Raw genomic sequence first — 13,090 nt, 5'->3', positions numbered from 1 at the left:
GGAATACATTATTCTTTCCAAGTATCAAGCATGTATACAACCTTACAATAACATATTAAAATTTTAAAGCAGGAAGAAGCATGTCAAAACACTTTGTACAAGTTATAGAAGAGTGTTGGAACACAGTCCATAAATGAAGCTGTGTGAGGAGATTTCTGAGACCTTTTGAGAAAACTCCAAGTAAAAAAGAGAAGAGTCTTGTAACCTTTACTCCTCCATTACATGGATTGTTCTTGGAATGTGCTTTTGAGCCCCACCCAGGAGTAGCAGGTAGGAGTGAGTTTATCTCAGCTGCTGTTATTCCTATGTCTTTATGGAAAAATATGTTTTTGCCATGTGTAGCTTGTCCTTGTGGTTGAAAAATTTGCTCACTTGACTTTTCTTAACCCTCAGAGTATAAATTGTCTGATGCTCTGAATAAAACTGGCTATTGTGTGAGAATTTAGTCCTCAGTTTCAGGCCCTGCTCTCCCAGGTTTACTCTGCCAACTAGAGCCATAAACAGAAGAGAATCTGAAGTACTAAATGCCCTGGGAGCTTCTACCCAAAGTACACAAGGCCCAGGTCTCCATTCTTACTTTTTCTAGAAGTAAACTTAACATTGAGTTTTTGTGAGATATTCCTTTTATAAATTTGCTACACAAATGAATAAATTTGTGTATGGTTGAGCTGATCTACAGTTTCAGTAGGTTGTTTTTCAGATTCATAAATATGTGGTCGAACTGTGTTTTTATGGTAACTTGGGTTTTTTTAATCATTCATTTCACTGCTATGTATGTTATTGTATGAATGAACTTAGGCTTACCCACTCTTCCCCATGGGTATGTGGGTTATTTCTAAACCAGTGTTCATGGGGAAGTTCTATTTGTCTCCTGTCATCCTTGAGTGAGATTTTCTTCCAGAGAGATTTATAACTTAATGTGTTATAAATTAACACTGGAGAGACACAAGGCTTTCCAGTGGCTTCCAGGGAATTTTCAGAATCCAAGAATAGGTTTACAAGGCATTGATTTCTCTATATACACTTCCCAATGCGAATCCTTCTAGCCTCTCAGGCATCTTGATTCCTACCATTCTAGCACTGTGAATCTAGAATGTAAAAGCCCAGGACAACAATCAAAGAGATGCTTCAAATCTTATAGTGCTGTTGAGGAAACAAATGGCCTTAATGGGTGGAGAACAGATCATTGTGCAAGTCACATAACCAAGCTCTCAATGGTCAGATTATTAAAAATAATTTTTTGGGGTTTTTCAAGACAGGGTTTCTCTGTGTAGCTTTGGAACCTGTCCTGGAAATCACTCTGTAGACCAGGCTGGCCTCAAACTCACAGAGATCTGCCCGGCTCTGCCTCCTGAGTGCTGGGATCAAAGGCCTGTACCACCACTACCTGGCTAAAAATAATTTCTGATGATGAAACCATCAATCATAAATAACAAGGTGAGATTTTACATGTAACTAAGAATAAATTTAAAGAATTAAGGGTCCTTGCTAAAGAAAGCTCCTTTTGTACTCTATTTACTAAGGTAAACAGTATTCTCAGCATACACATTTATGAAAACAATAGACAGAAATACAATGATGCTATCTTCTGCCTCTTTCTAGGCTTAAGTAATATTTAGCTACAGGTATATAAATAAATTGAGAATAACTATTCTCTTCAACAAGGTATACATTTCTCAATAAAATTTCAGTTTTCCAAGTTAGTAATTAGCTTAAATATATATATATATATATATATATATATATATATATATATATATATACTTTTCTCATACTATTTTGATCAGTTACAAATGATTAACTGTTATAATGGTAACTCAATCTAGATTTTTATAACTAGCTTATTAGGAGGCAAATATGAGCAACCTTGACCCTGGAACATGGACTTAAAGTACCCTGAGTGACACATTCCCCAAGGAAGAAATTGTTCATCCTTAGAACCAAAAGGTCATACAGAAAGTCTTTGAAGAATTCGATTTATGCACATAATTTTTCTCTAAAGATGTATGTTAGAGCAACCAATTAAAGACCTAAAGCATAAAACTGTTGAAATTGCCTATGAAGTTAAAACTGTAGGTTTGAAGAGTAAAGGGGTAACTAAAACCTTAAGTTGTTAAAGAAGAGGTTGAGTGTGGGTTCACTTTCTTCCTTCCTTCCTTCCTTCCTTCCTTCCTTCCTTCCTTCCTTCCTTTCTTTCCTTCTTTCTTCCTTCCTTCCTTCCTTTCTTTCTTTCTTTCTTTCTTTCTTTCTTTTTTATTTTTATTTTTTTTGGTTAAATCAATCCACAGTTAAGGATATTCAGATATTCATTACTTATAGTAAAACATCCAATAAAAAGTTTAGATGACAACTTTAAATTGTGTGAACAGTGAAAAGATTTTCAGAATTGGGGTGCATGCAGGTGAAAATATTTGTCAACCACTATTCCTGGAGAACCCATACCCAGGAAGGACTTTGTATTAAAAGGTGTGGCTGTCATCCTTATTTCTAAATAATATTTAATTGTCTGACAACTATTAACCCTCCCAGAACCACAAACCCCAATTGCTGTGTATGCTCTCAAATACTTGGGATTGCTGGAGTTTCCAATTGTTGCCAATCTAGTGGATGTTAAATGGCTTTTCATAGTGGTTTTAATTTGCATTTTCTGAATTAATGAGGTTGGGCACATTTTCATGTGTTTATTGGCATTCAGTATTACCATTATTTATTTTTAAGCTTTACTAATTTGATTTACAGAAAGTGATGCTTTGTTTGCATTTCTTTGATAACTAACAGGGTTAATACTTTTCATATGCTTATTAGCCATTTTTTTAAAAAAATATGAATTGTCCATTCATGTGCTGCCTACTTCCTATTGGGACTTTAGGAATTTCTTATGAATTCAGATGAGCTCTGGAAAGGCCTATCCCCTCACTTGCCACATTTATTGTATGCCCATCTCTGATGAACTGTGCTTTGTTGTATAATACCACAGTTCTTTTAATATAGGTCTGAATGGGATTTGCAGACATTTCCTTTAGATTTTCTCATCAATTTTTTCCCTTTTTTAAAATTATATTTGTGTTTTAATTTTACACATCAGCCATGGGTTCCCCTGTCCTCCCCGCTCCTGCCCTGACCTCCACCTTCCCCCTAACCCCTCCCCTCCATTCCCATCTCCTCCAGGGCCAAGACTCCCCTGGGGATTCATTTAAAAATGGTGGATTCAGTACAGACAGGTCCAGTCCCCTCCTTCCAGGCTGAGCAAAGTGTCCCTGTGTAAGCCCCAGGTTCCAAACAGCCAGCTCATGCACTAAGGACCAGATCTTCAAAGAACACTTAATACCAATACTCTTTAAATTGTTCCACACAATAGAAGCAAAAGGAATATTACCAAACTCCTTCTATGAGGCTACAATTACCCTGACTCCTAAACCAAACAAAGTTGCAACAAAGAAAGAGATCTACAGACCAATCTCCCTCATGAACATTGATGCAAAAATACTCAATAAAATACTGGCAAACAGACTCCAAGAACACATCAAACCAATTATCCACCGTGATCAAGTAGGCTTCATCCCAGGGATGCAAGGGTGGTTCAACACACAAAAGTCTGTCAATGTAATACACCATATAAACAAACTCAAAGAAAAAAACCACATGATTGTCTCACTAGATGCAGAAAAGGCATTTGACAAAAATCCAACATCCCTTCTAGATTTTCTCATCAATTTTTACAAGTCAGATGTCACCAGGGTTCTGCTCTGCTGTTTTGTTTTCTTTAGTGGGGGTGATGCTCTGCCAAGCCTATATATTCTGGTAATGCCCATTCTTAAGAAACCAGATTTCTTTCTTTCTTTTTTTTTTTTTTTCTGGGAACACTGTGGAAACTGAACAATTGGCAGAAAAAAATTACAGAATAATTTATAACTTATTTTGAAAGAGAGAATAATCCTTAAAGCTAGTTATTGGGTTATCTTTCTTTCCTTTTCTTTTTGATCCAAATTTAGTATACATACTTTATGCAGTAAGTCAACTAAGGCCCTAAGACTCATCACCACAGGTTTGAATTTTCAGACTTTCTGTGTATTGACTGATTTTTCTTACTTCTTCTCATACCAGACTTTGGGTACTTTTACTTTGTTCCTATTTTGAGATTCCAAAAGATTTTAAAGTTCACTTTTCTCAAAGAAATTATTGGGTATATTAATTATTTCACTTTTTATTTTATTTATGGCCAATTTGTCTCCCCCCCCCCCTCGGGTTTATTTCTATATTATTGAATCAATGGCTTAAAGTATTCTTTGCCCTTGATTTTCTATTTAGGTAACTTTTTGATCCTTTTATTACTTTAGTCAGGGAGAAACATCAATAGTCAACTAGTTATTGTCCATGTCATCCTCCTGGGATTATGTCCTCAAGATGCAATGTTCATTTTTCTCCTCTAGAAATGCCCTTGAATGGTTCTCTACTGGGTATTGAGGTAAGTTACCACTTCTTTCTTCTATACAAGGTCCACTGCTCTGGCTATAAGAGACATTTCTAGTCAACTCTTACTATTTTCTGTGTGTTCAGAGGAGAGCTGGACACCATCTTTCCCAGATGTCTTGACTCCCAAACACTAACCATGTCTTCTTCTTCTATGGTGAAGGCCCTCCTTCCTGCCCTGCTCTCAGAAGCATCTCCATTGTATCAGTTACTTTTCTCATTGCTGTGAGAACTGTTGACAAAATGCTGACAAGGTCCCTGGCAAAAGAAAATAGGGAAGGAAGGGTTTACTTGACTCACAGTAGGAGGATCTAGTCATACACCGCTGAGAAGTAAAGGCAGCAGAGTCTGAAGTGGCTGGCCACATTGCATCCTCATTTAGAAAGTAGAGAAAGGCAAATGCCCATAGTTAACCAACTTTCTCTTTTTAATGCAGTCTGAGACCTGAGCCCTTATTTAGGGTTGAATCCTCCAACTTAGTTAACTCTGTCTGAAAGCTCCCTCATAGACATGCCCAGAAGTTTGTCTCCTAGGTGATTCTAGATCCTGTCAGGTTAACAACTATTCCTATATCATAATATTGTATAAAACACTGAAACAAAAGGTAAATCTGTGACAACCTAAGTATCCCACCTAGAAGTTTTCATTGAGTTTTGCGAATAATTCACCGAGTGTTGGCTATTATCAATATCAGGTATCAGGAGTCCTTGTCCTATCAGTGACCTCTGATGATTCAAGTTTAGTGGAGACAGAGACACACCTGGTTCAAATCATCCTAGGGTATTATGCTGACCTCATAATGTCTGAGATAGTTCACAGTAGAAAGCAATGTAATGTCCTAAAGTCCTCACAGTGACACAGTGTCACAAAGATTTCATAGCTCCCAGTGCTGCAGTATTTTCTCAAGTCTTCCTCTAGTTCCATTCCCTCTCTGATCATCACCATGACAACACAGTTTTCATTAATAATGGAAAGATGGGGTAGACCTCTCCTAGGACTCACCTCCTGCTTTGCCATTCCACCAAGTAATTCTGATTCCAGACACTGTGCTTTAAGTCTTCCAAGTCATCATAATTTTGCATATCAGAGAGGAGGCTGATTAGACACCGTAGATGGTGAGAATGCATGATTGAGACAGAATTTCCTAAAGCGACTAGCTGGCCCAACCCATTTAAGAAATGAAAACCACTATAAAAATGCTAAACCACTCAAATGTGAAGATCTACATCTAGCCCCTAGCTCTGACACAGAGGAAAGGGGAAAGGCAGACAGAAAAAGTTATAGATTGTTTTCACAAATCTTTCATCGTTGGAATAAGGTAGTCAGGAATAAGCTAAATAATACTTGTGGGATAAACTGATTACAGCAACTTCACTAAATTTACATCCTGGGGGCCCTGGAACTCTTGTGCAGACTAGGCCAATTTTATAAGTAAAATTGTAATGCAATTTAAAAATATTTATTGGATTAACTTACTTGACTAGAGAATCATGGCTCCAGCCCCTATCAGTTGTGAAACCTTGGGTGAAATACATTTCCTCTAAGTCACTATTTCCTTGTAGTAGAAGTAGAGAAGTACATTTATATTGAAAATATACAGAAATGAATTTAAGAAATATGTTCTCAAAGAAAGTTGTAAGAGCAAGATTAAATATTCATCACCATCATGGTCATTAATATGATCGCCAGCATCATAGACGAGCTTGGGAAATCAAAAGTGGATTGAAAGTCCACACTCCAGGTCACACACACCACCACCACCACCACTTCCACCATGGTGCTGAGTCAGAAACATCAGACCCACTGACTGTGAGAGAAATCAGAAGTGAGTGAGTCCAGGATCCAACAGACCAAATTAACTTAAGATCAGGAATATAAGAAGCTGAAGTCGCCAACAACAATTAAAAAAAATTAATTTCAACCTTTGTCCTAGAATAGATAGAGCAGAGCAGGGGTGTGTGTGTGTGTGTGTGTGTGTGTGTGTGTGTGTGTGTGTGTTTCACGTGCGTGTGTGCACCTTCTTTGGGAGGGAGGATTTCCTCCACAGGGTCTCACATTAAATGCATAGCCATCCCACTTTCTCCTTCATGAAATCCTGGAACCGTGAGATGAATAGGATCCATACAGCAACATGCTATGTCTTCCTGTAGCTTCCAGCTACACTTGGCCCAAGTTCATGGAGTGGCTCCAAGTTTTCTTCCTTTCATTTCATATTACCTAGTATGTATTTTACATGCTGAAAATTCTCTTCTGATAAGATGTTTCTTTTGCCTTGCTTTTCTATTATGGTTCTAGTGCCACCACCATCCAGCTAGCTTCTGTCAAGCATACTTGATTTAATTCAGCATCTTCCACACAAATGTCCCTGTCTCCAGAGCAGCAAAACTTCTAGGAAAACCTTCAGAAGGCAAGGCTTCTATCCTTATACCCCTTCCCAGGTCTCTTGCCTCCATAGCCCCACTCCTTGATTTTTCTCCCTTACCTTCCTCTGCACCAAGCTTTGACAATTCCCCTGATATAAAGGTTTCTCCTTTCCTCTGCTCATTCATGCTTTTGATTGCTCTTCAAATGTTAGCTGCAAGTGGCACCTTTCTGTATACCTCTGCTGGAGCAAAACTTACTTGTGCCTAGCCTGGGTATGCATGAGACAAACCTTGAACCTCAAATCCTTTTATGGTGCCCAAGAATTAGCTTCTGGGTTTGATCTTGATCCTTACCTGGTGCCAGCTGTGGGATACAGCTTCACAGCTCAACAGTTCTCTCTTGGTGATATGTTAGTTTATAAATGTTGTGACTTCATTTCAGTCTCTCTCAAACTGGATGAAAATTCCCTGAGGCAGTAACTCCGGTTCCTATTTGTAGCTCCTCTGATCACATATGCATAACAGCACACAGAGCCAGCATTTGGAGAGTATGGGCTGTCCAAGTCCACTGCTCACATGGCCTCAGGAAAACTGACCTTTCTATGAGAAAAATAAATTGGAAATAACCTCTGTACTCAATCTTATACATACATTATGGAATATCCTTATTATATATAAGGATATTGAGGCTGTAAACATTTTTGATTGGTTATCAAATGACATAAGAAAGATTTTACTAAAACTAGATTTATATCAAATTTGATAGAAATATGACTCATAATATACAATTTGAATAGAAACAAGAAGGTGGGAAGATGGGAATCAGGGAGGAAGTGCAGGGGGAAGGAAGGAATAGGGAAAAGAGGGAGGGAGGAAAGAAAGCAGGAAGGTAAGGAGAAATTAAAAAAAGAAAGAAAGAAAGAGAGATGGAGAGAGAGAGACAGAGAGAGAGAGATGAAAAGAAAAGAGAAAGAAAGGAAAGAAGGAAAGTGGACTCCAGAATCTAACATAAGATTGCAGGAGCATAATAAACATGGTGGTCTCTGAGCAGCTCCTTGTTATTTTGTGTGTTTACTTTCTCACTTTCTTTTTAAAGATTTTCCATCTTCAGAATTTCTAAAATAATCTTGCATTTCTTATGAGCATGCACAGTAAGCATAACCCATGTTGAAACTAAAATCAGGCATACAGAGATGCTCAGTGGGTACAGTGCTTACTATGTGTGATGATGCGGGTAAAAAGGAGAGCACAGCTACAGCTGCATGTGCTGTGTGCTGCAACCCCAGCACTGTAGGGTTAAAAACAGGAGATCAGGAGCTTGCTGGCATCCTAGCCTAATCAGCAAACTTAATGTGCAGTGAGAGACCCTGCCTCAAGGCTGCAAAGCAGATCACAATAGAGAAAGAAACCTAGCACCCTCCCCTGGCTGTCACATGCTTGTACATGGGCATTCCCAGACCCCACCTACTGCACACAAAGTCATACATACACCACACACTACACACACACACACACACACACACACACACACACACACACACACACACTAATACTACTTAGCAAAAGTCATTTTCAAACACTTTTTAAAATTACCGTCTTAGAAGAAACAGTAGAAAAGTGATAGGGTCGAGAAGCCATTAACTGAAAACAAACAAACACCCTTGCCATTCGGGAAATCTCTAGCAGATAGAGAAATCTTTAGTGGTAATATCCTGTCACATACAAAGTGGAAGAAAACCTCAGATGTTTCCACTTTGATGTTACCCCTTCAATAGCAAGTTCATGGTGTCTGCATGTACCAAAATAATACCTTTACCATCAGCTCTACCCCAATGCTACTAGCAACTCTAACCCAAGTGCCACTATCAATTGTATCTCTGTTCTAATTCTATTTTTGTGGCTATGAAAGATTCCCTGACCATACGCAACTTTAGAAGAGAAAGGGTTTATTTGGCTTACACTTCCAGGTTGCAGTCCATCATTGGAAGGAGCTTGAAGACTAGCCTTTTATCTATTTCATGTAGTATCATCTCCAACTAAGGAACTCAATTTGCAGCCAATGTGACAGGAACTATGGAGATAATGCTATCTGACTGGCTGACAGGCTTATACTCAGCTAGCTTTCTTATAAAGCTCAGGACCACCACCTTCCTGAGGAATTGTGTAGCTCATAATAACCTGGGCCTTCCTATGTCAATTAACACGACAGTACTCCACAGATATATCCACAGTTCAATATGTTCTAGGCAATTCCTCAACTGGGGATCTCTTCTTAGATGATTCAAGACTGAGTCAAGTTGATGAAGCTAGCCAGGACAATCCCCAATACCATCACCACAACCTCCCTTTCTGTCTCTGCCTCCACCTTCCCCACTTCCTGTCACCTCCACATCATCAACCTAAGAGCATAGGTAAGTCCTTAGGGCAGTGGTTCTCACTTGTGGGTCACAACCCTTTAATACAGGTCCTCATGTTGTAGTGATCCCCAACCATAAAATTATTTTTGTTGCTACTTCATAATTGTAATTTTGCTACTGTTATGGATTGTAATCTAATAGCTGTGTTTTCCATTGGTCTAAGGTGATCCCTGTAATTGGGTCATTTGACCCTGCAGCATTAGGAAAGTTGAAAACCACTGCCTTAGAGTCAATTGGATGAAGAATGAGAATACAGGAACTTATTATACACTCTACAGTATATTCTACCAGAAGTGTTAAAAATAAGCAGAACTTTTGAAGTATGTCTATAGCATTGGCTCATAGTCACAGGGCAGTCATAGTCACTATGGCAGTACATAGTCAGGAGGATGGAGAGGAACCCTCTATGATTCCCAAGCTGAAGAGAGAACCTTGACCTTAGTGTGCATTTTGCCCTTGGTGTCAGGAATTCATATACAATCTTTAAGAACCAGAACATTCTTGAACTCAGCATTATATCACTCAGTGCCTGCTTTAAACAAATGACTGTCCAGTGTCAGGCAGTGGAGTCATGGGAAACAGAAGGGAGGCATAAGGGTAGAGGAGGTGAGAGAGCAGAGTGAGTATGCATGTGTTCCTATGTGAGAACCACAGTTTCGGCATGCTAGTAGCGCCATTTGGTTATGCTTAGATTGTTACATATTTTCAAACACAAATTGAATAATAGTCACTTTTGCCCAGCAGCATGGAGGGCTGTAGCGCTGCAAATTAGCCTTGTCTCTAAAGAAAAACACATCTGCATAGCATAGCAAGGAGAGAGGCTTCTATCCATGGCCCCTATTACAATTCAAGCAAACTGTGAAAGTATAATGGGTCTTCCAGAACATGGGTAGTCAGAGAAGAGCATATTTGAGCAGGGCAGGGGTTAGGGTAGGTGGAAGAGGATGCAGGATGAGTACCTGCAGAGGGCCACCCAGCAGGGTAAAGAGAGCACAGTCAGATGTCCACTTGTACAGACAGGAAGGGGGATGCAGAAGTGACAGGTGGTAAGTGGTAGAACTATTCACTCATGTCACAAACATTAATTGGGCATTTACTGTGTGTTCTCCACATGTTGCTGGGGGGGGGGTTAAAAACAACCATGAATAAGACAGGCAAAATATTTCTTTCTTGAAGGCTGTATTATAAAAAGAGATATGGAAAACATACAAATGTTACCTATTATATAATGTCAGGAATGGCATGGCATCCAGGCTTGGTACAGAGTCCCCATGGTGCTGGAGTACACTCTATTTTAAGTAGAGTAGTCATGGAAAGCTTCTTTGAAGAGCTACCAACTGGACAGAGGTTTGAATTAAGGGTATGGGGGGACATGCAATATCAGAGGAAATAATGCCCTAAGTAGAGAAAACAGAATATGCAAACATCCTACTGCCAAGGAAGCTCTGAATGTTTCCAGTTTTAGAGTTTGGACTGTAGTATGTGGTATAATTGAAGGAATAAGAAGGAAAGAGTGAAAAACTGAAATAAAAAACCTGAATTGACTAAAAGGTCATAAGCAGGGACCATGACTTTGAGTCTAACTTGATAGGAAGTGTGGGAGGGTTTCAATGATGTGATTGTTATATGCTTGATGTAACTTAGCCTTTTACAAACATAACTGCAAGTAAAGTTATACCGCTGTAAAATAGATATGTGTCCCAAGTCCTCTGCTCTCCATCTCTACTCCTGCCACTCTGCAGGTTCAGTTCATAGTGACCTCCCCTTGCCTTCTCACACATGTATGTGCCTCTCATTTCTAGCCTCAGAGCTTCTTTGACTCCCAGCTTGTTATATACACATCCTGATACTTGGTGGGAGTCTCCCTTGATCAATGGGTAGCAGAAGCTAATGGATAAATACTTTTTACTTGTATTCCTAATGTGATTTGGGATCCTGGTGGAAATGTTCATGAAGCTTGCACAACCTCATGCTCCCTAATTTCTCCTAATGTGGGGCATCTCTCTGCCTAGGTTCATGCCTTTGCCTTGTGTCCTTTTGTCTAATTGCTTTCCTCAATGAATTCATGCTATATTTATTAGGCACATTATCAAGTGGACATGGGATATGACGATGTGATAGATTATCCCATTTTCATAGGAGAGAAAGAGGTTAAATAGGATGCACATGATCATATTGGAGACAGAAATGGACTTAAGCTGAGATGTTTCCATCCATCACAGTGTTAACCACTCTACTGTGCTGACTCACATTCAGAATTGAGTAGGTAAGAGCATCTTAGGTATGAATGACCCTTCTAAATTCCAAATTAAACTCCAGCAAATTGACAAAAAGAAGCAAGGCACTGTGTACATGCCATCCAATCTGACCAATTCAAGGCAACATCTTCCTCCTAAAGAAAGGACAATTGGCCATTAACGAAAGGACAAGAAGCCTGAATCAAGCTAGTGTTCCCTCAGTGGTACTGGATAACATCCCTATATCTACAGATGAACTTCAGAGCCCACCCTGCAGGAGGTAAGTCAAGAGTCCTACTTGTTAGGAATGTAGGTCTGTGGGGTAACTACTGCCAGATGGCTCTTCAGAAATAGAATAGTAGGGTTGATATTATCCCCTATCTCACAGTCTCCTGGTTAGGGCCTGGGCTGTATTCTTGCATGTGTTATCTTCCTAGCCATGGCTAGATGTAGTTGCAAAGGCTGTCCACATTCTTAATGCTAGTTAGAATGGATAGCTCAGGCAATACCATGCAGTTAATGAATTCTAGAACTAGGGCTCAGATCAGATCTGTGTGACACCAAAGCCTTTCATTTTATGTTACTTTCCTCAAATGCCTGGGTGAAGACTCTTTCAGAAGGTGATGAAAAGCCAGTGGGCATCTTGTAGCAGGAAAGTATATGTAGAAGGTTCCAGGAACGGTACAATTGTTGCAGATATTCCACCAAAAAAGTATTAGGAGAGCACTTCTATGGTGAGGAAGAATATGACATGGAATGAAACTAGTGAGTGAGGAGCAAGGACTGTGTGCATGCCATCCCATCATGGCACTATGAGTAGAAAGGATGAGCTGGGTTGTGACTGGACCCAAGTGAAGCTACAAGGAAAGAACCTGAAAGGCCAGAAAAGCAATTGCAACAGATCCCTAACTGTAGAGTGAGGGAGACAGAAGACTGATTCTGATTGAAGAATAGCATGACAATAATAGAAAGAGGGAAGGTAGCAGGAGCCAGGGAAAGTGACTGGGTCTTTGTGGGTGACAATAGTCTGATATAAAAAGCACATCCCCAAAGGCTAGTTAAAATGTAGTTCAGATGAGATCAAATCAGAAACAGCTTTCCATCACTGTGACAAAATAGCTGAGATAATCAATGTGTAAGGATGAAAGATATATTTTAGCTTGTGGTGTCAGTTCAGGGTCACTTGGCTCTGTCACTTGGGCTGTGGTGAAATAAAGGATTGTGGCAGTGGGTGCCTGATGGACCAAAGAAGATCACCTCATAGCAGACAGGATACAGGGAAAGACAGGAAAGAAGCAGGGGGTTAGATACTATATTCTGAATTTCTTTCTTATGGCCCCTGCTAGAAATTTTTTTTTGTTGCTGTTAGGAATGCCTTGGAAAACAACTTGAAGAGCTGATTGTTTTAGCTCCTGGTTCCAGAGATTTCAGTCCCTTGTCATGTTCATTCTGGCTGGCACAGATAAGCATAGTGACAGAAGCACATGGTAGAGGCTACATTTTGGGTGGGAAGAGAAGAGGAGGGGCCTGGGATAAGATTCAACTTCCAAGGACATACCACTGACATACTTCTATTTAGGCCCCACTTAAAGTTTCCTATAGA

Source organism: Onychomys torridus, chromosome 11, assembly GCF_903995425.1.
Source record: "Onychomys torridus chromosome 11, mOncTor1.1, whole genome shotgun sequence".
NCBI lineage: Eukaryota > Metazoa > Chordata > Mammalia > Rodentia > Cricetidae > Onychomys > Onychomys torridus.
Note: the sequence above shows the minus strand (reverse complement) of the source record.